The following is a 26,421-nucleotide window of genomic DNA, read 5'->3' as shown; positions in this document are numbered from 1 at the left end:
TCAAATGAGCCTCAGAGCATGTGGAGGGTCATTGAACGCATCACAGATTACCTCAAGAACAACAGGCTGAAGAACATAAAAACAAACGCAGAGTTTCTGTCTGACGGTTTGAACATGAAACAGGAATTATTGAACAAAAACGGCCAGTTTACTAATTTATGATCAATCATCAACGCATTCACCTACAATACACGAATGAACATCACCAGTTAAACTGAAAATAACCTGCACACAAATACGACAGCAGACTATAGCGAACGAGCAGAGAAATGCATTTTATAGATGAAGTGTTGGCAGCGACTTCCGAAAAGCAACTCTTAGGACAGCCCTGTCTCACTGTCAGCAGTTAATCAACATCCACCTATGGGCTCAAATTGTGGTCATAAATATTTTGTACTTGTAAATCAGTTTTGTATGTGTAAAAAGAATTTGTGTGTGTGTAAAATAAGGTTTGTGTGTGGACTTAGCCAAAAAATACGTGTGAAACTCTGCACTCAAGTTTCAAGTTACAAGTACAAATTTTGACCCTATTTTCTTCCTTTCATTTGATTGGTCAATGCCATGTCAATCCCTAACTTTCAGTAGCTGTTGAAAGGATAAAGTTGTGGTATGTCAGTGGTTAGAATTACCATTGTTACTTTAGGATTAGTTTAACACAAAGTCAGGGCTGACCCAGGACCATTGCTGTGAGTCACATTTCGCAGCATAAAGGTCCTTTCACATCAGACGCAGCATGTGCTGCTAATGCTAACTGCTAACTAAGCACGTAAACCTGTGACACAAAAAATCACAAAACTCGGACCACCACAGACTGTTTTCCTTCTGTTAAATTATAATATTATTTTATGCCATGTTAGACCCCTAATTAAAGATTGTGAATTATTATGTAGTTTTAGTTTGCATTATTCTCCTGAATTAGAAGAAGCTGATAACTATTGCATTTGTTAAACTGATTTGCATTACATTAGACTGCTGGCTTGTTGTGAATGAAGGATATTGTTTTATGATGCATTATACTGCTGAGTTATAAGAAATACTGTTTGCAGAAAGTCATCGCCTTATTTGTCTGATTAGAAGAGAACAGAACATGCTGGAGTTTTCTGCCCCATCTCAGCAGGAGCAGATAAACGGGGAGCCAAGGTCGTAGCTTAGGCGCCGTGTGAGAGAAAGCATGTGAATGTTTAGGCTTTTATGATAAGGTGGAGGCACCAGAGGCTATAAGAGTTTGAGCAATGCTCCACCATTTTGAGATCTGATGCTGTCTGCATACAGTGTCCATCTCCCACGCGTGTGATCATTAAAATCATCGTTTTTCCTCTTGTCTCGATCCCCAATTTTGAACTCGTAACACTTCCTAGTGATGAAGGAATGAAAAGGGGCATTTATTCCCTTCAAGGATCTGAAGCTTCATAAAGCACCACTCAAATAGCCAAACCCACCTGTTCTCTGATTGGATTGTTAAATTTGTGATTGACATGACATTGGCTAATCAGATGAAAGGCAGAAAAATAGGGTCGTACTTGAAACTTGAGTGCAGAGTTTCACACGTATTGCTTGGCTAAGTCCACACACAAATCTTTTTTACACCTACAAATCCTGATTTATAAGTACAAAATATTTATGACCACAATTTGAGCCCATACAGCCACAGACTGATGGAGGCAGGAGAAGCTGCCTACAGACATCAGTCAGTGGATCCACAGTAACATCGAGTTCAGCTGCTGATCATCAACTGTTTCTGTCTCGTTCCCAGACTCTGATCTCACATAAAACGAAGCAGATTTATGCTGAAACTAAGCTGCACACAGCTGATGTCAGCCAGGAAAACAGTACAGACTGCTAACGTTACCTTAACTTCGAGACGATCAACTGCGCCACAACATTCACGAAAGCGAAAGTAAAAGCGACGGAAGGAAACGCCCAGAGAGGCGTTTGAGGGACGGTCAGAGTCAGGAACCTCAGAAACGCATCAGGCTGGAGTTTAATTCTGCTTTCATCTTTAGAAACATCTGGAAATAGTTATAAAAACGCTGCGTAATAAAGAAAAATAGTGTAGATTAGTTTGAGTTGTGTTTAGCTGAGCTGTGTCTTTAATCTGAAGTTCATTTTGTGGAGGAGCAGCAAGACTTTCAGTGTTACTCTCAGAGAAAGCCTCCCAAATGTCTGTTGTCTTAATAGTGGAATTATCTGGAAAATGAACCAGTTCTTATGAGCTGCTTTTCTGTATGAGCAGTCACAGCATTTTATACAGCGTGCTTCATTCACACAAGCACTTCTTTTTCTAACAATGACACTATGATGGATGCATCGGAGAGGAAGTCGGGGTTCCACATCTTGCCCAAGGATACCGTGGCGTGCAGACTGGAGCAGCCAGGGATCAAACCTCCAACCTTCCAGTTAGTAATTCTACCTGCTGAGCTACAGTCTGTACTTCCTGAACACCACACCCTCCTTTTGTTTCTTTCTTTATTTTTTGTTTTGGTTCACATACATTGATATTCTGCTGTAAACAACTAATGAGAACATTTTATAAAAGCTTTGAGTGTCCATCAGGATCCTGTAGAAACACCTTCCATCTCAAACATCAATATTCTGAATTCTGTTTAGAAAGAAATAGATTTCTAGAAAATTATCTAAAGAATTCAACATCTGTTTTGTTTTCTACTATTTATTTAAAAAGTCCCTCTAGCACAGATTTCTTTAGTCACATGTCTTTATGTGTCTTCCATACAAATGTTAACAAACACTCAACACAGCAACACTGAAAGCATTTGAATGTAAATTTCATTCAAATTAAACTTTATACACAATTACAATAATGGAAAAATGACTAAATATTAAAACACTACAACCACTGAAGAAATAAAACCAATCACAATCAACATCAACATCAATTCATATACGTTCATGTGATATCTTTGGGTTCAAAAAACCCAATACCCTTGAATCCATCTTTTAAATTACATTTAAATTTCAGCTGGCAGCAAAGAAATTAATCAGAAATTAACCACAATTAATCTGCAGCTTCATCAGTGTGATGCTGAGTTTCTGACTGAAATTCAGTCTGAACATGTCTGACTCTGTTAAACAGTCAGAGTGTTTCTCTAACAGCAGGAGCCTCTTTACACTCAGCTTCACACAGATGAGCTGAGGAATGATCAAGCAAACTTCTTCTGTCATTTTTAACAGCAGCTTGCATCCAAAGATGTTGCACTACTGCCATCTCCTGGCTTTTACTCTTACTTCTCTTCTAGATCCTCTTGATGACATCAGTATTTCTCAAAAATGAAAAACCACTCTGTTGTGTTTACAAGGTTCTATAATAAGGGAAGAAAATTAGTACATGCTGTTACCCTGTCAGACCAGGGGTGTCGCTAATGAGGCTGGGTAAGAGAAAGAGGAGAAGAAGAAAGTAGAGAGCGAGAACAAGATGGAGCTCCACTGTAAAGCCTAAAATAAAGTGTTGAACCCAGACGTCGCCTCCGCTGCCTGATTACACACCCAACAAATTGGCGACGAAGATGAGCGCTTCAGTGCCGAGCCCACCGCCCTTTTTGCAACATGCGGGTGAGCCGCCAATACCGTTTATGACGTGGCGCAAATTCTTTGAGAACTACATGCTAGTGATAAATGCTACGGGAGATGCATGGCCGGAGGCGAGACGACGAGCCGTCTTATTACATTGCTTGGGACCAGAGGGACAACGACTGTTCTACACACTGCCAAATCAAGGTACGACGTTTGCTGAAGCCATGACTGCGCTTGAAAACCACTTTGTCCCTAAAGTGAATGTAGTGGCATGCAGGCACACATTCAGACAGCGAGTTCAGCGGGCTGATGAAACGGTGACTCAGTATGTTGCCGCCCTCAGAGCGTTAGCTGTGCCATGTGGTTTTGGAATAATGGAGGGTGAAATGATTCGGGATCAACTTGTTGCTAATGCTAATCTCAGTGTTGTTAAAGAAAAATTGCTGCTGGAGGAGGACCTTACATTGGACAAGGCAGTTACTATTGCATGTCAGGTGGAGGCTGCGGTCAAGAATGCTACACTCCTCTCTGCTGCACCCACGGCCCAGACTGCTGCAGTATAAGCTGTGGGGGTGAAGGACACACGTCTTCGGGGAAAAAGAGGAGCGCGACCGGCTCAAGCTCGGGGACCTACATCTAAAGAATGGCACAAAAAGGCAAGTGATAAAGAGCAACAGCGTCATTGTTTCAGATGTGGATCCGAGAAACACCTGGCTAATGATAAAAACTGTCCAGCAGCAACAGTAAAATGTGATAAATGCAACAAAAAAGGGCACTTCGCCAGAGTTTGTAAATCAGCTGTAGCAGTGGTCAGGGAAGTAGTTGTTCCTGAGTTCACAGTTTTATGTGTCGATGATCACAAACTGATGACTGCAGCATGTGATAAGATTACATGCAAAATGAACATTGAAACACCACAGGGAAACTCTCAGGTTCTGGAGTTAATTGTGGATACAGGAGCTTCAGTATCTATCCTCCCAGAAGCCATCTACAAAGAACATTTTGCACCCTGCGCTTTGACTGAACCGAAAGTTAAGCTTGTCACTTATGCAAAAGGTGACTTGCCTGTCATTGGCTGCCTACAGGCTTCAGTGAGGGTTGCAAGCAATGACAGAAAAGTGCCAGGATCATTCTTCATAGTTAAAGATGGATCACCGTTGCTGGGGTTGGACTTAATTAAAGCACTTAACATTGATATCATTGCTGGAAAAGTCATCAACAAAGGAGAGGATCCTGCAAGAGGAGCACCAGCCAGTAAACAAACATGCATGGTGAATAACATTGATTCCTCTTCTTCCCATCATCTTGGAGCTGTTAAAGGGTTTATCCACAAAGTTCAAGTGAACAAGACAGTACAGCCAGTTCGTCAAAAAATGCGGCGTCTACCACTCAGCATACGTGAGGAGGTGTCAGCTGAATTGAAACGTCTACTCCAAGCAGGCATCATCGAACCAGTGGATGCAGCTGAATGGGTGAGTCCTCTGGTGGTTGGAAGAAAAAGTAAGGGAGACTTAAGACTTTGTGTGGATCTGCGTGAACCTAACAAGAGTGTGATCATGGACTGTTACCCTCTTCCTCACATGGAGGATTTGTTCGCACAGCTGGCTGGGGCTACACATTTTAGCCAGATTGATTTAAGTTCAGCTTATCACCAACTGCCTCTTCACCCTGATAGCCGAAGCCTCACAGCATTCATAACCCATGAGGGACTCTTCCAGTTTACCCGAGTTCCATTTGGACTTGCTTCAGCCCCTTCTGCCTTCCAAAAGATGATGCAAACAGTCCTAAAAGACCAGACAGGAGTACAGAACTACTTGGATGACATAATAGTGTATGGACATTCCAGAGAAGAGCATGATGAACGGTTACAGGCTGTCCTCCAACGCCTGAAGGATGTCGGTCTGCAGATCAACTTCAACAAAAGTTCATTTGGACAGACATCTATTCCGTTCTTGGGACACGTCATTTCCAAGGATGGCCTGAGCCCCAGCCCAGACCACCTGACTGCCATTGCCAAAGCCCCTGCACCACAGGACATGGCTGCTCTTCGTTCCTTCTTAGGCTTGACTTCGTGGTTCAGCAAATTCCTAGCAAACTATGCAACTGTGGTTGAACCACTCCGTGAGTTACTTCGGACAAGTCAGACAGCTGAACTTCAATGGACTGATACAGCAAATGAAAGCTTCAACAAACTGAAGGAAATGCTACTAAAAAGCCCAGCACTGGCAATCTTCAACCCAAATCTGCCAACGTTCATCACCACTGATACGTCAGATTATGGTCTTGGAGCTGTTCTGACCCAGATCAACTCAAACAATGAGGAACGTGCTGTTGCTTTTGGCTCCCGCACCCTGTCCCCTGCCGAGAGGAAATATTCAACAATTGAAAAAGAAGCCCTCGCCTGCGTATGGGCCGTTGAAAGATGGAGGACGTACATATGGGGACGGAGATTTACTCTGAGAACTGATCACCAGGCCCTCACCACCCTGTTAAGTACTAAGGGGATGAACAGAGCTGGCATGAGGATAGCACGTTGGTCAGCCAGACTGATGTGTTTCCAGTATGACTTAGAGTACCGTCCAGGAAGCCAAAATGTTATAGCTGACTGTATGTCCCGTGTTCCCCTGCATACCACAAACACAAGTGAAGACTCTGAACAGGACTTAATCACAGAGATTGCTGAAATTTCTCCTCAGCTAACAGCGCTTCCACTGGCTGACTTCAGAGCAGAATGTGAAGACTGTCCTGAATTAACAAAACTAAGACAGATCGTTCTTTCGGGCTGGCCGAAATTAAGCAAATCCTTACCAGATGATGTCAAACCCTACTTCCTGGTCCGACATGAACTGGCAGCAGAGTCACCGCTGATATTTAGAGGAACACGGCTGATTGTTCCCAAATCTCTGCGAGGAAAAGTAGTGCACCTAGCCCATGAAGGACATCAAGGCATGGTCCGAACCAAACAACGCCTGAGAGATCTATATTGGTGGCCAAACATGGATGAACTGGTCCACGAAATATTGTCCACATGCACAACCTGCCAATTGTGTGACAAGACTGCAGCTTTTTCACCTGCACCGTTACAACCCATCAAATTCCCAGAGGGTCCGTTTCAACATGTTGCTGTCGACATTGTTGGTCCGTTGGAACAAGGAACCTATGACTGCAGGTTTGCCATCACACTAGTTGACTATTTCAGTAAGTGGCCTGAAGTCGCATTCACACCAAACGCCTCAACTGCGACAGTGATTGCATTTCTGACTTCCATTTTCGCCCGTGAAGGAAACCCTTATGAAATTACAACTGATAATGGTCCGCAGTTCACCTCAGCTGCCTTTGCTGAGTTTCTCGCTGAAAGGGGCATAAAACACATCAGGACAAGCGTTTATCATCCTCAAGCAAATGGATGTGTGGAGCACTTTAATAGAGTACTGAAGGACTCCAAACAGACAGCACAAGCTACTCAGCGACCATGGAAAACTGTGGTTACAGAACTGCTTCAAAGTTATCGAGCGACTCCCCACGCTACAACCGGTGAGTCCCCTTTCCAGCTCCTCAGAGGAAGAGCCATGCGGACTAAACTCAACATTCTGCCACCACCAAAGGATGCTGGACAATATGACCACATCAGATCCAAAGTGACATTGACACAGAAAAGAAGTGCACTTTATACAGACAGAGAGGTGCTAAACCTACTAAAGTGACTGTGGGTGCGTCAGTGAGAGTACAAAAGCCATTCCATGTGGGAAAAGGAGAGCCACAATACACCAAGCCGCTGGAGGTACAGCAGCAGACGGGTGAGAGTTCTTTCATCCTCAGCGATGGGAGAAGATGGAATGCAGCACGTCTCTCACTTGTCCCAGAGAACTCAAAACACACACAAAGAGCTGATACAGAGACAGAAAACATCAGCTCAGCACAGACTGCTACACGTCCCACACTGCAGAGGGACAGACAACCACCAAGATGGACAAAAGACTTTGTTATGAAATAGTTCAGAGGTAAAAAGAAAGGAGAAATATGCAGATGTGAGAAATGACTGTGAAGGGAAAGTGCATTTGAGTTTCATTAGTTATCTTTAATTCCAGCTGTGACTTCTGATAAGCTGAGAAGAGGGCACATGGTTGTTACTGTTGATTCAGGGTTGATCCGGGGCACGTTTACTTTGCCATTACAGTTCTTTTATCAGGATATATATATAATACTGTTCTGAAGTTACTAATTGCCTCAAAAGTAAAAGGCTGTCGAATGGTTCATGTTGTGCTACAAGGGAAAGAGTATTATTTGAGAAAAGGGGGAGATGTTGTGTTTACAAGGTTCTATAATAAGGGAAGAAAATTAGTACATGCTGTTACCCTGTCAGACCAGGGGTGTCGCTAATGAGGCTGGGTAAGAGAAAGAGGAGAAGAAGAAAGTAGAGAGCGAGAACAAGATGGAGCTCTGCTGTAAAGCCTAAAATAAAGTGTTGAACCCAGACGTCGCCTCCGCTGCCTGATTACACACCCAACACACTCCTTTCACCTCATCATGACCAGTGTTGGGAAGGTTACTTTTAAAATGTATTCCATTACAGAATACAGAATACATGCCCCAAAATGTATTCTGTAACGTATTCCGTTACGTTACTCAATGAGAGTAACGTATTCTGAATACTTTGGATTACTTAATATATTATCGTGCTTTTTACAACAACGTGAATGTACTATTGCTGTGTGATTTATTACTATTACTGAAGGTCCGCGACTCCGAACTGTAGTAAAGGGACCTCTGACTAATACGGCGGGGTCCCTGTCGGCTCGTAGCCGAAAAATAGCTTTACTTTGTTGTGTGGGCCAACTTTTCTTGCGAGAGACAGAGAGAAGCATTGAAAGGCTGCTCCAACGGAACTTATTGTTTCGGAGGAAAACACGAACACGGTGTACAGTCGAGTCTTAATAGCTTACTTACAACTGGGCTCGTCAGGCACTCTTCTTGGCTGAAGTGGTTATTATTATATTTACATGTACTCGTACCTTTCCACTCCCCTTTTTCTCCCTCCTGCTCACAGACCCATAACAGTCCATTCTCCCTGCAGCACGGACTACACTGCCCATGATGCTACATTCTTTAGAGCTATGCTTGTAGCATTCTGCCTGTTAGCTTAGCACAACAACAACGAAAAGGCGCTCTCTCACCCAGGAAACACACAGTCGCAGAGAGAGAGAGAGCGTCGCCCTGTAACCATGGCAACCGTAACGCTGCCGCCTGGAACAACAGAACGTAGCTGTCAAACAAAACCCAAACAGTCCTGACCCGCGACAAAATGAAACAGGAAAGTACCGCAGTGTAATCCATTTATTTCAACAAAGTAACTGTATTCTGAATACCACCTTTTTAAACGGTAACTGTAACGGAATACAGTTACTCATATTTTGTATTCTAAATACGTAACGGCGGTACATGTATTCCGTTACTCCCCAACACTGATCATGACTTAACTGATTAACCACTTTTTCAAACGTAAGTTTACTTACTTAACTTATAGGTTTCCAGTTCAACCTACCTCTATGTTGTAAATCACTGAGTAGGTGTCATATTTCAGTTTAAGTACAATTATTGGGTTACGGCATTTACTTGAAAATATCTCGGTTGTTTGATACTTATTGTGTTCATCAAAGCTGGATGGGAGGAGCTGTTATGTAAAATCAGATTATATTTTTGTGGTACTACTTTCTGTGTAAAGTAGAGAACACCAAATGTGGTATATGTGCACATTGATATGCCTCTGCCTTTCCACAACAAGGTTAATAAAGTAAGTTACTAACAACCAAACAGGTGTTGTTACTTTAACAGTTAAGTTATAAGAGAGAACATAACAAACTGGTTGAGATCCTGGATTCTTTAATCCAGGAATGGGAAGGGAAGAGGAATACAGAGGGCTGATTGGTCGGTTCGTGAGGTGGTGTGAGGAGAATCACCTGAAACTGAATGTGGCCAAAACAAAGGTGCTGGTGGTGGACTTTGGCAGAAACAGATCCCTCCTCTGTCTGCACTGGTGGGAATGATGTTGAAATAGTCACATCCTTTAAGTATCTGGGAGTTCATCTGGATCACAAGTTGGAGTGGTCTGCCAACATGGACGCTGCCTACAAAAAGGGTCTGAGCCAGCTTTACTTTCTACGAAGGCTCAGATGGTAAATGGACCACCTGGAGGAGGTGATCTGTGACACACTGCTGTCAATCATGGACAATGACTCTCACCCCTCCATGATACACTGGACAATCTGCACAGCAGTTTCAGCAACAGGTTCCTTCAACCCTGCTGTCTGGGGGAACGTTACAGGAGATCGTTCCTTCTGCTGCCTTCAGACTCTTCAATTCATCCACTTGGGTCATGAAGACGGAGCAGAAAAGGAGAACGCCTTCTTCCCAAGCTCTGCATGAACTGATGGAACAGTGGATGTAATGATGTCCTGAGACTGCAGGCTGTGACTAAACTGTTTGCCTAACATGTACTCTGATAAATAGGAGGCAGTAACCCAGAAACAGATTGATAGATAAAATGATACTAATGGACCATCCTGTGTAAGACCAATGAGGACCAGTTAACCAGAGAACACAGAGTACAGTGGTGTGTTAAAGGTTTACAGACAGTTATAAATCTTAATGCCCCATGATGGACAAAATCCAACAGATGAAGAGAGCGAGCAGAGTCATTCATATAAATCATGTCATTGTAATCCAGGGCAGGTAAAAAAAAGGTGGCAGCAACAAGCTTTTTCCTGTGAAACATGATCTGTTCCTGGAAGAGAAGCCCAACTTCAGCCTCAGTGTCTTTATTAGATGTTCAATGTGTGGCTTATAGGAATGACTGTCATCAACCACAATACCGAGGTCTGTGTACGAGGCCACAGTTTCAATAGAAATACTTTGAGCAGATACAGGAGAAGGAAATAAAGGCGGACCCTCTTTCTGTTTGTGAACAACATGACTTTGGTTTTTTCTACATTTAAAGCCAGTCTGAGCCAGCTGAGACTGAATACTATCAACAGCTGCTGTAATGGTTTGAAAACTATGTTGATGGTATAAAATGAACAGATGCATCTAGATTTTGTGCCACACCGTTGACATAAGTAGCCCAGGACAGAACCCTGTGCACTCGTTTAGTGACATTTAAAAAGCTGCAAGAGAGACCATTGAGCTGAACGCACTGCTGATGTCCAAAAGAACATTAGAGAAGCAGCCAGCTGCTCGGTCTGAAAGGCCTATTTCCAGTAATCTCTGACATAAAATGCTGTGGTCAGCAGCTCAGCTCATAAACCAAGGGACTGGGAGCAGCTGCTGCTGAGTGTTGCTGGAGTTCCTGTGCTGTTAGATCCTCATCCTCTCCACGCAGCTTGGAAGTAGGTGAAGTTGTGCCAGAAGAGTTTTTGTTGTGGTCGACAGTGTCAAAGACTTTGATAGATCAATAAAAAGAGCTGCACAGTAGTTCTTTGCATCCAGCGCTTCATAGATGTCTTTGAGAACTTTTATCAAAGCAGTTCCAGTACTGTGCAGTTTCCTAAAACCAGACTGGAAGGGAGATAAAATCCTATTTTCATCCAGATAACTTTGAAGTTGATTATTTACCAGCCTTTGAAGAACCTTAGATAAGCAGTGTTGGGGAGTAACGGAATACATGTACCGCCGTTACGTGTTACCGTAACGGCGGTACCGATGCTACTAAAGAATGTAGCATCATGGGCAGTGTAGTCCGTGTTGCAGGGAGAATGGACTGCCATACACGTTATGGGTCTGTGAGCGCGAGGAGGGAGAAAAAGGGGAGTGGAAAGGTACGAGTTATCGTCGAGGAAAAACGGGAGCTGGAAGCATGTAAATATAATAATAACCACTGCAGCCAAGAAGAGTCCCTGACGAGCCCAGTTGTAGGTAAGCTATTAAGACTCGACTGTACACCGTGTTCGTGTTTTCCTCCGAAACAATAAGTTCCGTTGGAGCAGTCTTTCAACGCCTCTCTCCGTCTCTCAAGAAAAGTTGACCCACACAACAAAGTAAAGCTATTTTTCGGCTATGAGCCGACAGGGATCCCGCTGTATTAGTCAGAGGTCCCTTTACTACAGTTCGGAGTCGCGGACCTTCAGTAATAGTAATAAATCACACAGCAATAGTACATTCACGTTGTTGTAAAAAGCATGATAATATATTAAGTAATCCAAAGTATTCAGAATACGTTACTCTCATTGAGTAACGTAACGGAATACGTTACAGAATACATTTTGGGGCATGTATTCTGTATTCTGTAACGGAATACATTTTAAAAGTAACCTTCCCAACACTGTAGATAAGACACAGAGTTTGGAAATTGGCCTGTAATTACTAACTGTTGAAGAATTACCAGCTTTCAGTGGGGGAGTGCAGAGGCACACTTCCACATCTGTGGTAAAGCCTTCTGTTGTAGAGAAAGATTAAAAATATAAGACACTGGCTCAGCTATGATATTTGCAGCCAAGTGCAAGAAGGAAGGAGAACGATTGTGAGGACGAGTTTCTGGTGTTGGGGCTATTCAAAGCCTTACAAACCTCTTCTACTGTGACAGGTGTGAAGGAAAAGGTATCAGTAAGCAGGAACTACGAGCAGAGTTGTGTGCAAGAGGTTTACCATCAGATACTGTGCTGAACAAAGAACAAGAAGCAACAAAGTGTTTGTTAAAGCAACATTTCAGTTTTGTCTGACACAGGAGTGGAGTCGATATTTAAGTGAGGAGGAAGCTCTGAGGAGTCACAGCTGGCAGAGACACTTTATAGTTTGCCAAAACCTCCTACGGTCGTTTGGACTGTCAGTCGTTACAGTAAAAAAATAGTTATATTGGATCTAGATGATGGAGGCAGTAATCCGATTACACAGCTAATGAAAACGTAGCCAATTAGCATCAGAGCCAGACTTCCTGCCCAGGCCTGGTTTCTCTCATGTAGGAGATCGGCCGGTACTGAACCAAACCAGGCCTGTCCCGACCTTTCACCCTGACCTGGCAAAAAGGGGCGTGTCTGTCCACAAAGTAGACACAACTCTCCTGTAAATGTTCCCAAACTGACATTGTCAGCCTGTTTAATACGACCCCAGTTCAAACTGATGCGGGCTCGGAGCGTGAGATTTTAGTGTTTCTCACAGCACCAACTACGCAGTGATCACTCAGGTCGTTGGCAAAAACTGCAGATGTGGAAAACTTATGCAGCATATTAGTTAAAAAAGGTCAATAAGAGCAAATTTATCTGGGTGTTTAGGATCAAGGCGTGTGAGGCTTTAAATAATTTGAGTCAGTTTTAAAAACAAGCAGCGTGCCTTAAAATCATCAGACACAGAAGAAAGCCAGTCCCAATGAAAATCATCCATCTGAAAGACGTCATTAAAATGCAGCTCAGATAAAAGTTGAACCAGAGACGGTGACCACCCACTCACTCCATCACTCTACTGACCACAGAGTCTCCAGTCTGTAGTTTGGACTCTGCTGAAGATCAGACAGCTGCTTCACATCTGGATCCTTCAGGTTGTTCAGGATCAGGTCCAGCTCTCTCAGATGGGAGGGGTTGGACTTCAGCGCTGCTGCCAGATAATCACAGCTGATCTTTGACAAACCACAGACACTCAATCTGTATAAAGAAAGAAAGATGTAAGTTTATTAGACAAAGTGTGAGCTTGAAATCATTCAGTGTTTCATCATCTGTTCAGAGCTGAAGAAGGTTCAGAATGTAGAAGTTTAGAAAATGGAAACTCCAAACAGCTGAAGCCAACAGGAAGCAGCTTCAAACAGGAAACTGTGCAGAGTTTCAGACTATATGTCCTGATGCAGCCAGTTGGATTTTGGAGATTTGAATCTCTGTTCTGTGACTAAGTCCTTGAATCATTTCTTCCAGTTGGTCCAACAAGACAGACTAAGTATTGGACATATGTTGTGGCTCCATTAGGGGAGCTTCTAAATGTGATGTGATGGCCCCTCTGGGTCTGTCAGGTCACAGGACTGAAGAGAGCTCAAACTGGGCACACAGTTGTTCCAGTCAGGACCAAAGACTATACTGGGAATGAGGGACGGCTTTGACTGTACCCACTGGGACTTTTTAAAGGCTCATGTTCTCACTTAGATCATCGATTTCTACTTACATTTCTTTCTGGGAAAAATTCGGATTACTTTGAAAACAGGAAGTATTTTCCCCAATAAGCAGCCCTGGATTAGTAAATCACTCCAACATGTTCTCAGGCAGAAGAAGGTGTCTTCTTATGAGGGAGAGAAGAAAAAGACTGAGGCACAGAAACTTGTTGAAAGAGAGATAAAGCAGCTAAAATCAGGTGTAAAAGTAAAGCAGAGGATGAGCTGAATAAAGGACACTCAAGGCTGGCTTGGAAAGGAATGAAGTCCATGGTGGGGATGCAGAACAAGGAGCAAAGATGAATGTGATGCTGAATCAGCAGAAGACTTGGACTCATTTGATTCCAGCTTTGATATCATTGATTTCAATGAAGAGCTTTGTGATTGTAGCAAAGGGCTGGTAGCTCTGAGAGTCCCACTGATGAGGTGTTTGTGTGGAAATCTCTTAGTTTGATCAAAGAGAGAAAAAGCTGATGCTGTGGGAGGGAAATGATTGAAGTGTGCTGTGAGGAACTGACTGGGAAATTTCTACACATTTTCCAGTCCTCCTTGGAAGTTCCCAGCATATGGAAACAAAGGATAAGTGTCCTATGGCACTCAGTAGGTATGGGTACCGGTATCCGGTGCCATTATGGCACCAGTTCTGACATAAACGGTAGTAACCAAACCGAAAAGCAGTGCACATTTCGGTGCTTTTTTCCCCCCTGAGATACACTTTGGATTCTAGCCAATCATTTTACCTTTCCAAGGATAGTAGGTGGGCTCAGGTATGTACGTTCTTTTAGAGCAGAGCTACAGATTAAAAATGCCCAAGGCTTAGCGGTCCAAAGTCTGGCTGTACTTCACAGCAAAAGATGCAAACTCAGCAGCCTGCAACAAGTGCTTTAAGGTGATACTGTGCAGGGAGGTAACACCTCGAATCTGATGAAACACCTGGCGAGGCATAGCGTTTTTTTAAAGCCGAGAAATGCACCGTATTTGATAGGGCGGCCACAAACGATTATTTTGATAGTCGACTAGTCACCGATTATTTTTGCGATTAGTCGACTAATCAGATCATGTATCCGTTGGACGTAAAACGTACAGCTTATTGCACCAGCAGCATCTGCTCTTATATAACTATCATTAGCTTACAGCTTTAAGTGTTTCAGGTATATGCTAATTAAAAATAAAGACAAGATGATAGCTTATTAAATTTTAATGTAATTTGCAGATTGTTTCGGTGAAGTTTAATAAACTCCTTGCTATCTAAACTATAACGGGACACCGTAGTATATTCTCGAGCATCTCACACTTCTGATAATCAGCTGTCTGCTTGACGTTTATTCAGCTGTGTAAAAACTATAACTTTAATCTCAGCCAAACCGATTTACTCAGGAACAAATAAAATACTAAAAAAAAAGCCAAACAATAACATTTTTAAGTTATCTAAGTGACTTATATATCATGTTTAACCAGAGTGGAGAAAGATGGCGGTGGGTTTGAAAACGATTTGCCGGGAGTCCGGTGCTCTCACGGGCTCTAGTGACCTATCGAGCTACAGTGGGGCAAAAAAGTATTTAGTCAGCCACCGATTGTGCAAGTTGCCCCACCTAAAATGATGACAGAGGTCAGTAATTTGCACCAGAGGTACACTTCAACTGTGAGAGACAGAATGTGAAAAAAAAATCCATGAATCCACATGGTAGGATTTGTAAAGAATTTATTCGTAAATCAGGGTGGAAAATAAGTATTTGGTCAATAACAAAAATACAACTCAATACTTTGTAACATAACCTTTGTTGGCAATAACAGAGGTCAAACGTTTACTATAGGTCTTTACCAGGTTTGCACACACAGTAGCTGGTATTTTGGCCCATTCCTCCATGCAGATCTTCTCGAGAGCAGTGATGTTTTGGGGCTGTCGCCGAGCAACACGGACTTTCAACTCCCGCCACAGATTTTCTATGGGGTTGAGGTCTGGAGACTGGCTAGGCCACTCCAGGACTTTCAAATGCTTCTTACGGAGCCACTCCTTTGTTGCCCGGGCGGTGTGTTTTGGATCATTGTCATGTTGGAAGACCCAGCCTCGTTTCATCTTCAAAGTTCTCACTGATGGAAGGAGGTTTTGGCTCAAAATCTCACGATACATGGCCCCATTCATTCTGTCCTTAACACGGATCAGTCGTCCTGTCCCCTTGGCAGAAAAACAGCCCCATAGCATGATGTTTCCACCCCCATGCTTCACAGTAGGTATGGTGTTCTTGGGATGCAACTCAGTATTCTTCGTCCTCCAAACACGACGAGTTGAGTTTATACCAAAAAGTTCTACTTTGGTTTCATCTGACCACATGACATTCTCCCAATCCTCTGCTGTATCATCCATGTGCTCTCTGGCAAACTTCAGACGGGCCTGGACATGCACTGGCTTCAGCAGCGGAACACGTCTGGCACTGCGGGATTTGATTCCCTGCCGTTGTAGTGTGTTACTGATGGTGACCTTTGTTACTTTGGTCCCAGCTCTCTGCAGGTCATTCACCAGGTCCCCCCGTGTGGTTCTGGGATCTTTGCTCACCGTTCTCATGATCATTTTGACCCCACGGGATGAGATCTTGTGTGGAGCCCCAGATCGAGGGAGATTATCAGTGGTCTTGTATGTCTTCCATTTTCTGATGATTGCTCCCACAGTTGATTTTTTCACACCAAGCTGCTTGCCTATTGTAGATTCACTCTTCCCAGTCTGGTGCAGGTCTACAATACTTTTCCTGGTGTCCTTCGAAAGCTCTTTGGTCTTGGCCATGGCGGAGTTTGGAGTCTGACTGTTTGAGGCTGTGGACAGGTGTCTTTTATACAGATGATGAGTTCAAACAGGTGCCATTCATACAGGTAACGAGTGGGGGACAGAAAAGCTTCTTACAGAAGACGTTATAGGTCTGTGAGAGCCAGAGATTTTCCTTGTTTGAGGTGACCAAATACTTATTTTCCACCCTAATTTACGAATAAATTCTTTACAAATCCTACCATGTGGATTCATGGATTTTTTTTCACATTCTGTCTCTCACAGTTGAAGTGTACCTCTGGTGCAAATTACTGACCTCTGTCATCATTTTAAGTGGGGGAACTTGCACAATCGGTGGCTGACTAAATACTTTTTTGCCCCACTGTAGTGGGTAACAGACGTCTCCGAAAACGTCGGAGCGCTTTTGAAAATATGTGGTGTCTTGATAAACGGAGCAGATATTTGAGGTTTACACAGCTACATTCTCGCCTGAAAATATGTTGAACGTTTATTTTGTGACCCAGAAAGAATAATAAGAGTAATATTAAAACTAACTAGCTGCCGCCATTGTTGGAAACTGAGCTGGGCTGCGCTATGAATTCTGGGACAGAGCTACTTCTTCTTCTTCGGGGTTTAACGGCAGCTGGCATCCTTGTACATGCAGTGCCGCCATCTTCTGTTTCAGTCCGTTATTACACTCTTAAATCATACTACTTATTCCTGCGTCTTTTGTGATTTTACAAAGCTTCAAACGACGCGTTGACTATTAAATCAGTCGTTGACGAATTTGATAGTCGACGTAATCGTGACCGACGTAATCGTGACTAGTCGACTAATTGTGGCAGCCCTAGTATCTGATAGCTTGCTGCAAGACCTCACACCGAGCACATCTACTGCGGGTGTGGTGCCTGTTATCAGACCCGGAGTTAGCAACATACCCAAAGAAACCGAAGAGGAGAGTCCTGACCCCTAGCCCTGCCAGTGTAGCAGAAATGATGACGGATGATGATGGCAGCAGCAGCCGTTCTTCTCTGCGTGTGTAGCTTTATGTTGTTCGTGTGTAATTTACGTTGAGTAGGTTAACCACGTTATTGCATTAATACATGTAAGGTGAACTAGCAAACACCGTCGTAGTTACATGTGGCTGTCTTCTTGTTTGATGGCAGATACTCCCTTCACCCTGGCCAAAAAGGCTAAAATGACCAAAGAAAAAGTGGAAAACAGCTAAACATGAGAGGTGGCCCCACTATCTCCACCTCTTTTTAAAGGAACTAACTGTAATCTGAAGCTTCAAATGGAACTAAGACTTCCTCCACTAGGTGGCAGTGTCTGATGAGAAAGTGTTAGTTGAGCTGGCCTGGAGTCAGAAACAGGAAGATGCAGGATTTGGGCTGAAATGGGGAAAAGTGGTTCGCACTAGTGCCTTAAAGCAAGAAGGTTGTAGGCTGAAGCTTGTTGGTCTTTCTGTGGAGGTTGGATGTTCTCCCACAGTCCAATGAAATGCTGCTTAGGTTTATTGGTGCTTCTAAATTGGCTGTAGGTGTGGATGTGAGAGAGTGCTTCTCTGTCTCTCTCTGTTGGCCCTGTGATGGACTGCTCACCTGTGCAGGTGGACCACGCCTCTTGCCCTATGACAGCTAGGGCACAGGCTGCAGCCCTGTGAGCCTAAGCTGAATAAATAGTTAGCAAAAATGATCCATAGATGGCCTGAAATCCCCCAGTTAGCAGTTTGGTAGATAGCTATGACATGCTAATCCCATCCAGCAGCTGTATTCTACCTGTAAGCTGATCCCTGCTGAGCAAAAGCACTTTTTCATATACAAATTACAACCTTTAATAGAAATCTATTGGTCAGCATCTTATTAGCCTGCTGTTAGCTTCATTCCACAGAAAACTGAGAGAAACTAACAGAGTTGATAAAGAATAAAGAGAAATGTGCTGATTTAAAGCCTTTGAAGTGCTTCAGATGATCTCTGTCCACTTCTGTCCACTCATTCATTCATGTAAGCTTTCTAATGCAGCTTTGATCTTCACAGTCTGCTTCATGAAACTCATTCTAACCCTGAATGTCAGAGTGTTCCTCCTTCTCTTTCCCATCATTCATGCTGGCAGTGGAGGAGATTTGGATGTTGGACTGTGTTTTGGATGATGTGTGTATGTTTGTGTTGGACTGCTGTCTGTAAAGCAAACACACATTTTGCTTTGGATTTCAGTGTCAGACAGACTTTAAGGTGGAATGAAGAGTTGGAGAGTTTCACAGTGAATTATCCAGTGGAGGATTTTTCTTCTTCTTTGAAGGTTTGAAATGTGAACATTGTTCTGCTGCAGTCAATGGACTAAACCAGAGAAGAAGAAAACAGACTTTACCATGAAGATCCTCAGTGTGGATCAGTATAATATCAGCCTGATGTCTGCAGTTTAGTGTCAGCACAACTTTCACATCATATTCATCTCAGCACAACTAAAGCATGCTGACTGACTTCAGAGTTTCAAGTTTACATCCTGGACTCTCCAGGAAACCACACAGATGCTTCACTCCTGCATCCTGCAGCTTGTTGTTGTTAGTCAACAAATAGGCGGGGCCATTACTCAGGTCTAGCTGTCTCAGATGGGAGGGGTTGGACTTCAGTGCTGTTGCCAGATAATCACAGCTGATGTCTGACAAACCACAGCCCCTCAATCTGTATAAAGAATGAAAGATGTAAGTTTATTAGACAAAGTGTGAGCTTGAAATTAGGGCTGCACGATTTTGCATAAAATGAGAATCACGATTTTTTTGTTTAGAATTGAGATCATGATTCTCTCACGATTTTATTTTCCAATATAAATATTTATTGCGCTTATTAACAGCACAAGAACTTCTATAACAGTTGAGACTGAACATAAAAACCATAAATAAACATAAAAACAACAAATGTCTCACGTTTTGTCATTGCCGTAAAATGTTGTACTGCTTGAAATTCCACCTCCGCCGTTGCTCGACACTGCGTGTATAGAGCAGGTAGTGCAACAATAGAAAAATACGGGGCGGGACGGCACTGTGTAGCGTTTGTCTAGGGTGTTGATCGTTTTCCTAAATCCCTCGTTTTGCACAGTGTTGATGGGAGCCATATCTTTGGTCAGGTGATAAGTGATAGCCTCCGTAATTTCTTTGTGCCTGCGGGAGTTCGACGGGTATAGGGAAGCGCTGTATAAGGTTCCCGTTATTGATGTTTGGGTGGTTGACCGGGACGGATTTTCTCCTGTCACTTTCTCGTCATCCCTGACGTGCTCTCCGTTGTTTTTTCCCTGCTAATATTAGCATCACACGGCACAGCTTCTGTATCACGTGGTATAAGGCTCCGCCCTTGTCATTTCTTGAGCAGGAAGAGTGAGCGCTTGGTTTCATGCAGAGTACGTCCCAGATCAAAATGCGGTACAATCGTCGTCTTTTTTTTTTTTTTTAAATTGTTGACATTTGGAAATGAGATCGCACATAAGTATGAATTGAGATCGCGATTTTCTAACAATTAATCGTGCAGCCCTACTTGAAATCATTCAGTGTTTCATCATCTGTTCAGAGCTGAAGAAGGTTCAGAATGTAGAAGTTTAGAAAATGGAAACTCCAAACAGCTGAAGCCAACAGGAAGCAGCTTCAAACAAACACAACAAGAGAAAAAACTCTGAATGTTTCACATTAAAGTCGTACATTTCTCATAAAAACAGGACAAAGACTTGAAAAAGTCGTGTTTTTCCTTCCAGGAACCACAAGGCTTCACTTTTAAAGGTGAAGTGTGAAAGAAATGGACATATTTGAAGTCCAACACCTTTTTCCAGTCACATTATTAAAGCAGACAAACTACAAGCTTATTTTCATTCCAACAAGTCATCTTCTGACCTGGACTAACAACACTGGTCTCTATGTGCAGCTGGCTGTGAGACCAGTGCTCAGGGAGCGTCTACAAAGTGCAACACTGAAAGAACATCACACACTCATTTGCTTCCAGCACTTTCACACAAACATCTACTGTCATTATTGTCACCAAACTCTGTGTATCCTTTATTGCAAATTCAAATGGGATCAAATGGTCAGACAAAAGAGGCTTATGAGGAAATATGATGAAATGTTGTGTATTAGCAGCAAGTTTGTGATGCCTCAAAGGCATTTATTTCATTTATCTTTAATGTTTGCTTAAAGTAATTCTTTCTTATGTATTTAAGTTAAAAAGAACAGTAAAAAGACTTCAAAATGTTAAGAAGCTTTAAATTTGAAGGTTAGCTTGCTGGTGACCTCACTTCCTGGTGGGTGACCTGTATTACTTCATTTCCTGTTTAATTCCTCTTCCTGGTTGCTCTAAGAGGTAGAGGGACATGCGGTCTTGCTCTGAGGCTTATCCACAGCCATCCACTTGGGAACATTGTTCAGGCAACGTCGTAAGTGTATATATTTCATGGTGAAGGTGTTAAAAAGGCATAAATAGCGGTATTTGTTAAAAATTATATTTTATTTGTGATTCATGGAGGTTGATTTGTACATGTTAAAAAAGGGCAGTTTTGATGATCATTACTGTTGCTAAAGCTAACACGAAGGTGTAAGGTCACATTTTGAGTTATTTCATGATGCAATATTTATGTAAACGATCATTTTTTCTATTCTGTATTTCTTTTCAACTACAGTTTTCACCGCTTGTCAAATGAAGATTCTGAGTAAAAAGTCAACTCTACTCGGACTCGTGTATTCATTGACAGAGGTTTAGCTTGGTGTTTGATCGGAGTTGCTACACTCTGCAACAGAACACTACAGTGAAAAGACGGCACTCGATGGTCCTACGTGTTCATGATGGCAGCAAGCAACAAGTCATCGGTATCAAATACCAGGAGCAACGTGACATCAGCATCATCTGTAAGTGCGGCTCGCGCCAGAGCTAAAGCAGAAGCTGCTAAGGTACGAGCATCATATGCTAGCCAGGAGGCTAAATTAAAATTGGAAAAGGCTGCTAGAGAAGCAGAAAGGAAAACTAGAGAAGCTCAAAATCAGTTGGAAGCTGCTAGAATTGATACAGAGCTGGAAGTGCTAACATTAAATCGTGAAGCAGACGCAGCCATCGCTGAAGCACAGGTGTTAGAAGATGTAGCAGAAATGCATGGAAATGTAGAAAATATGAAATCTGAGTCAGAAGACAGGCTTAGATTGCAACGTACTAGTGAATATGTTTGCTCTCAAAATGATCAGAATCAGTCTACCTTCGCACCAGTATCTGTCCCACCTGTTAAATCTGTAGACCGTACAGAATCACAAGACAGTTTCAGAACATGGCATCCACCTGTAAGCTTAGCGGAATTCCAACATAGCAATAGCAAGCCCAAGCCTGAAGTGGATAATGGGACGCATCCACCCACAACAAACCTGTCTAAACTGACCAGAGCTGAATCGAAGACCGACGTCGAAAGAATAAACCCTCGCATGTATATAAGTGCTCAATCACAAACACCCCAGCATATGCTTCCAGTGAGCGTGCCACAACCTCCAGACCCTCTGGCACAATATTTGGCGCGACGTGATCTCGTTACGTCAGGACTGTACCAATTTGATGATAAGCCAGAGAATTTCCGTGCATGGCGGTCCTCATTCACTAACACTGTGGCTGAGGTTCAACTTACAGAAACACAAGAATTAGACCTCATGACCAAATGGTTAGGAAAAGAGTCTGGACAGCAAATAAGATGCATACGCTCAGTGCATGTGAATAATGCTGGTTTGGCTCTGCGCAAGGCATGGGAGAGGCTGAATGACTGCTATGGTGCCCCTGAGATGATCGAGCAGTCACTGTTTCAGAGACTTGACAGTTTTCCAAAAATTGCAGCCAAAGATCACATCAGATTACGTGAACTTGGGGATTTGCTTATGGAGATACAAGGCGCAAAGGAGGATGGATACCTCACTGGGCTGTCATATCTAGACACCTCCAGAGGTATCGGACCCATTGTAGACAAGCTCCCATATGGGCTCCAGGATAAGTGGGTGTCATCTGGGTCGTGGTACAAAGAAGAGAATAACGGCTGCTTCCCTCCCTTTAGTTACTTTTGTAACTTTGTTTGTCATGAGGCAAAGAAGCGAAATGACCCCAGCTTTATTCGTCAAAGCAACGGCGCAAGCCCCACAAAACCAGAAAGATTACCTATGAAGAGCTTTAACACCAACAAGTCTATCGCGGTTCACAAAACAGATGTCTCTACAATCAACAACGACGCTAACAAGAACTGCCCATTGCACAATAAACCTCACCCACTTAAAAAATGCAGGACATTCAGAAACAAGTCCATCGATGACAGGAAGGCCTTTCTAAAACAGAAAGGAATATGCTTCAAGTGTTGTTCTTCAACTTCACATGTTGCCAAAGACTGCAAATCTTCCGTGAAATGCTTAGAGTGTGAAAGCATCTATCATGATGCAGCCATGCACCCTGGCCCACAACCTCAACTCACCAAGGCTCCACCACCACCACAAGAGAATGGCGGGGAGGGAGAAGATGACTCTAACGTAACTGATGTTAGAACCAGCTGCACAGAGGTTTGTGGCCCCGGCCAGTGGGGTCGTTCTTGCTCTAAGATCTGCCTTGCAAAGGTCTACCCCAAACATTCAAAACACAAAGCCATTAAAGCTTATGTAATTCTGGACGACCAGAGCAATCGCTCTTTAGCCAGGCCAGAGTTCTTTGAGCTGTTTGGTGTGGAGAACGAACCACTCTTATACCATCTCAGAACATGCTCCGGTGTCATCGAAACGTATGGCAGAAAGGCAGAGGGATTCCAGATAGAGTCGTTGAACGGCAACGTGCTCATACCTCTTCCACCACTCCTTGAGTGCCCCGAAATCCCTAACAATCGAGCGGAAATCCCAACACCAGGTGCTGTTTTGCATCATCCTCATCTCCACCATATAGCCAAACACATCCCCGATCTAGACCCAGAAGCAGAGATACTCCTGCTGCTCGGGAGAGACGTGCTTAGAGCACACAAGGTCAGGCAGCAAGTTAACGGGCCACACAACGCTCCCTTTGCACAACGTCTCGATCTAGGCTGGGTGGTGATAGGGGAGGTGTGCCTAGGTAATGTGCATAAGCCAACGGTAGACACATTCAAGACCCATGTGGTAGACAGCGGTCACCATTCCATATTTCAGCCCTGTGCAAGTTTCATGCATGTCAAAGAAACACAGCCAAGCTTCAGCAAGTCTAACAAAATGCCAGAGAGGATGCTAGGACACACAGTGTTTAACCAATCTGAACATGATAACAAACCTGCTCCATCAATAGAAGACATCCTCTTCCTAGAGATCATGGATACAAATGTCCACAGAGATGACACTGGTAGTTGGGTTGCTCCATTGCCGTTCAAGGAGCCACGGCAACGTTTGCCAAATAATAAAGATCATGCGGTTAAGAGGTTTGAATCCTTGCAACGCCAATTCAGGAAGAAACCTGAGATGCAGAAGCAATATGTGGCATTCATGGAGAAGATCATTGCCAACGGTCACGCAGAGGTGGCACCACCCTTGAGGGAAGATGAAGAGTGCTGGTTTCTTCCATCATTCGGGGTATACCACCCACAAAAGCCCAACCAAATCAGGGTGGTTTTTGATTCCAGCGCTTGGTACTGCGGGGTCTCCCTCAATGACGTGCTTCTGACTGGTCCCGACCTCAACAATTCTCTCTTGGGCGTCCTTCTACGCTTTCGAAGGGAGAGAGTAGCTATCCTCGCCGACATCCAACAAATGTTTCACTGCTTTTTGGTCCATGAAAGGCACCGCAACTTCCTCCGGTTTTTGTGGTATGAGGAAAACGACCTCACCAAGGCAGTTATCGACTATCGCATGAGGGTTCATGTCTTTGGCAACTCACCATCTCCGGCTGTGGCTATCTATGGTCTGCGAAGAGCCATTGCTGCAGGTACCCAGAAGTACAGTGCCGACACAATGAAATTTGTGGAAAGGCACTTTTACGTGGATGATGGCTTGGTGTCTCTCCCATCTGAAGCAGAAGCAATCAACCTTCTCCAACAGACTCAGGCTTCACTTGCTGAATCAAACCTCCGCTTGCACAAGTTTGTGTCGAACAGTCCAGCAGTCACTGGAGCTTTCCCGCCAGAAGATTGTGTCCCGCTCATCAAGGATCTGGATTTGAGTGGGGAGACAGCACCCATGCAGCGCAGCCTGGGTTTGCTTTGGGAGATCAGAAAAGACACATTTACATTCTCTGCATCAACTATTATCAAACCTTTCACTCGACGTGGAGTCCTCTCCACCGTCAATAGTGTTTTTGATCCAATGGGTATGCTGGCACCCGTCACAATCCAGGGACGAGCTCTTCTTAGGGAACTTAGTTCGGAACTGACTGACTGGGATGCACCTCTCCCAGAAGACAAGCTGAAGAAATGGGAAACCTGGAGAGATTCTCTCCAAGTCCTAAAGGAGCTTCATGTGCCACGTGCATACACATCAACCTCGCTCACCAAAGCTGTGCGCACAGAGTTGTTTGTATTCTCAGATGCCTCAACTATGGCCATTGGGGCTATCGCTTACTTGAGAGCCATCCAGGAGGATGGAAAAGTGGAAGTAGGATTTGTTATGGGCAAAGCCAAATTAGCACCCCAGTCTGAACCAACAATCCCGAGGCTCGAACTCTGCGCTGCTGTCCTTGCAGTAGAAATGGCAGATCTCATCCGAGAGGAGCTGGATCTGAAATTGGATGCTGTCAGGTTCTACACGGACAGTAAGGTGGTACTCGGGTACATTTGCAATACGACAAAACGCTTCTACACATATGTCCATAACAGAGTCCAACGTATCCGACAATCTACCAGACCAGAACAATGGCATTATGTGTGCACGGAAGCAAACCCTGCGGACCATGCATCCAGATCTCTGCCTGCATCCCATCTGACACAGAGTTCTTGGTTCACCGGACCTTCATTCCTGCATCAGTTATCTGCAGAAACAACACGAACCAGTGAGACGTTTGAGCTCATCGACCCGGGAAATGACTCAGAGATTCGACCACAGGTACGCACCTACACTACTCATCTGAAGGAACCTGTACTTACCCCTGATCGCTTTCGCCGTTTCTCCACCTTTACCTCTCTACTGCGAGCTGTGGCTTTCCTTATCCATGTGGCAAGATCTCACAAACATTCAAACCAAAACAGCAGGTGTACAGGGTGGCACACATGCCGCTTACCTCGTACTGTGGATGAAATAGCTCAAGCGAAACATGTCATTCTGCAAGTAGCACAAAGGCCAGCCTTTGCCAAGGAACTGTCGGCCCTCCAAGAAAACAAAGTGGTGCCCACAAACAGCCCGTTGCATAAACTCAGTCCAACTTTGGAGAGTAGTCTCATCTGCGTTGGAGGCAGACTGAAACATTCTCAACTAACGTGTGAAGAAAAGAACCCAGTAATCCTACCCAAGGACAGCTACGTTTCCTTACTGCTCGTACGACATCACCATGAGCAGGTGAGACATCAGGGTCGACATCTCACAGAAGGTGCAGTAAGGGCAGCTGGACTGTGGATTTTGGGTGGGAAGCGACTAATCAATTCAGTCCTACACAAATGCGTAATCTGCCGGAAGCTGCGTGGGAGACCAGAAGAACAACGTATGGCCGACTTACCGCCGGAACGTCTCAAGGTTTGCCCTCCCTTCACATACGTGGGGCTTGACGTCTTTGGTCCTTGGTCTGTTGTAACCAGACGCACCAGAGGAGGACAGGCAGAGAGCAAACGGTGGGCCATGATGTTTAGTTGTTTGAGTTCAAGGGCCGTCCACATTGAGCTGATTGAGTCTATGGACACATCTAGCTGTATAAATGCTCTCAGGCGGTTCTTCGCTCTCAGAGGCCCTGCAAAGGAACTTCAGTCTGATTGTGGGACCAACTTCATTGGAGCTAGCAAGGAGTTGGAGATGGGTAATACTGTACAGGGGTACCTCAGCAAGCAAGGATGTAGCTGGAACTTTAGACCTCCGCATGCTTCCCACATG

The 26,421-nt window shown here is 43.9% G+C and overlaps 1 protein-coding gene and 1 long non-coding RNA gene across 2 annotated transcripts in view; both read right to left on the bottom strand.

Annotated features, from left to right (window-relative positions):
• The window catches only part of LOC146712477 (uncharacterized), a 54,285-nt gene extending 52,281 nt beyond the window's left edge, over positions 1–2,004 (bottom strand). The window contains exon 1 of the long non-coding RNA XR_014915962.1: positions 1,850–2,004. This is a non-coding gene — a long non-coding RNA (uncharacterized LOC146712477). The remainder of the gene's footprint in view (positions 1–1,849) is intronic.
• The window catches only part of LOC146712470 (NACHT, LRR and PYD domains-containing protein 12-like), a 134,337-nt gene that overhangs the window by 17,600 nt on the left and 90,316 nt on the right, over positions 1–26,421 (bottom strand). The window lies entirely within an intron of this gene.

This window comes from Copadichromis virginalis, linkage group LG3 (genome assembly GCF_057382275.1).
Source record: "Copadichromis virginalis isolate Kocher_CV1m ecotype Utaka linkage group LG3, C_Virginalis_male_GT1.1, whole genome shotgun sequence".
NCBI classification, from domain to species: Eukaryota; Metazoa; Chordata; class Actinopteri; order Cichliformes; family Cichlidae; genus Copadichromis; species Copadichromis virginalis.
Note: the sequence above shows the minus strand (reverse complement) of the source record. Positions and strands in the feature narration are given on the sequence as shown.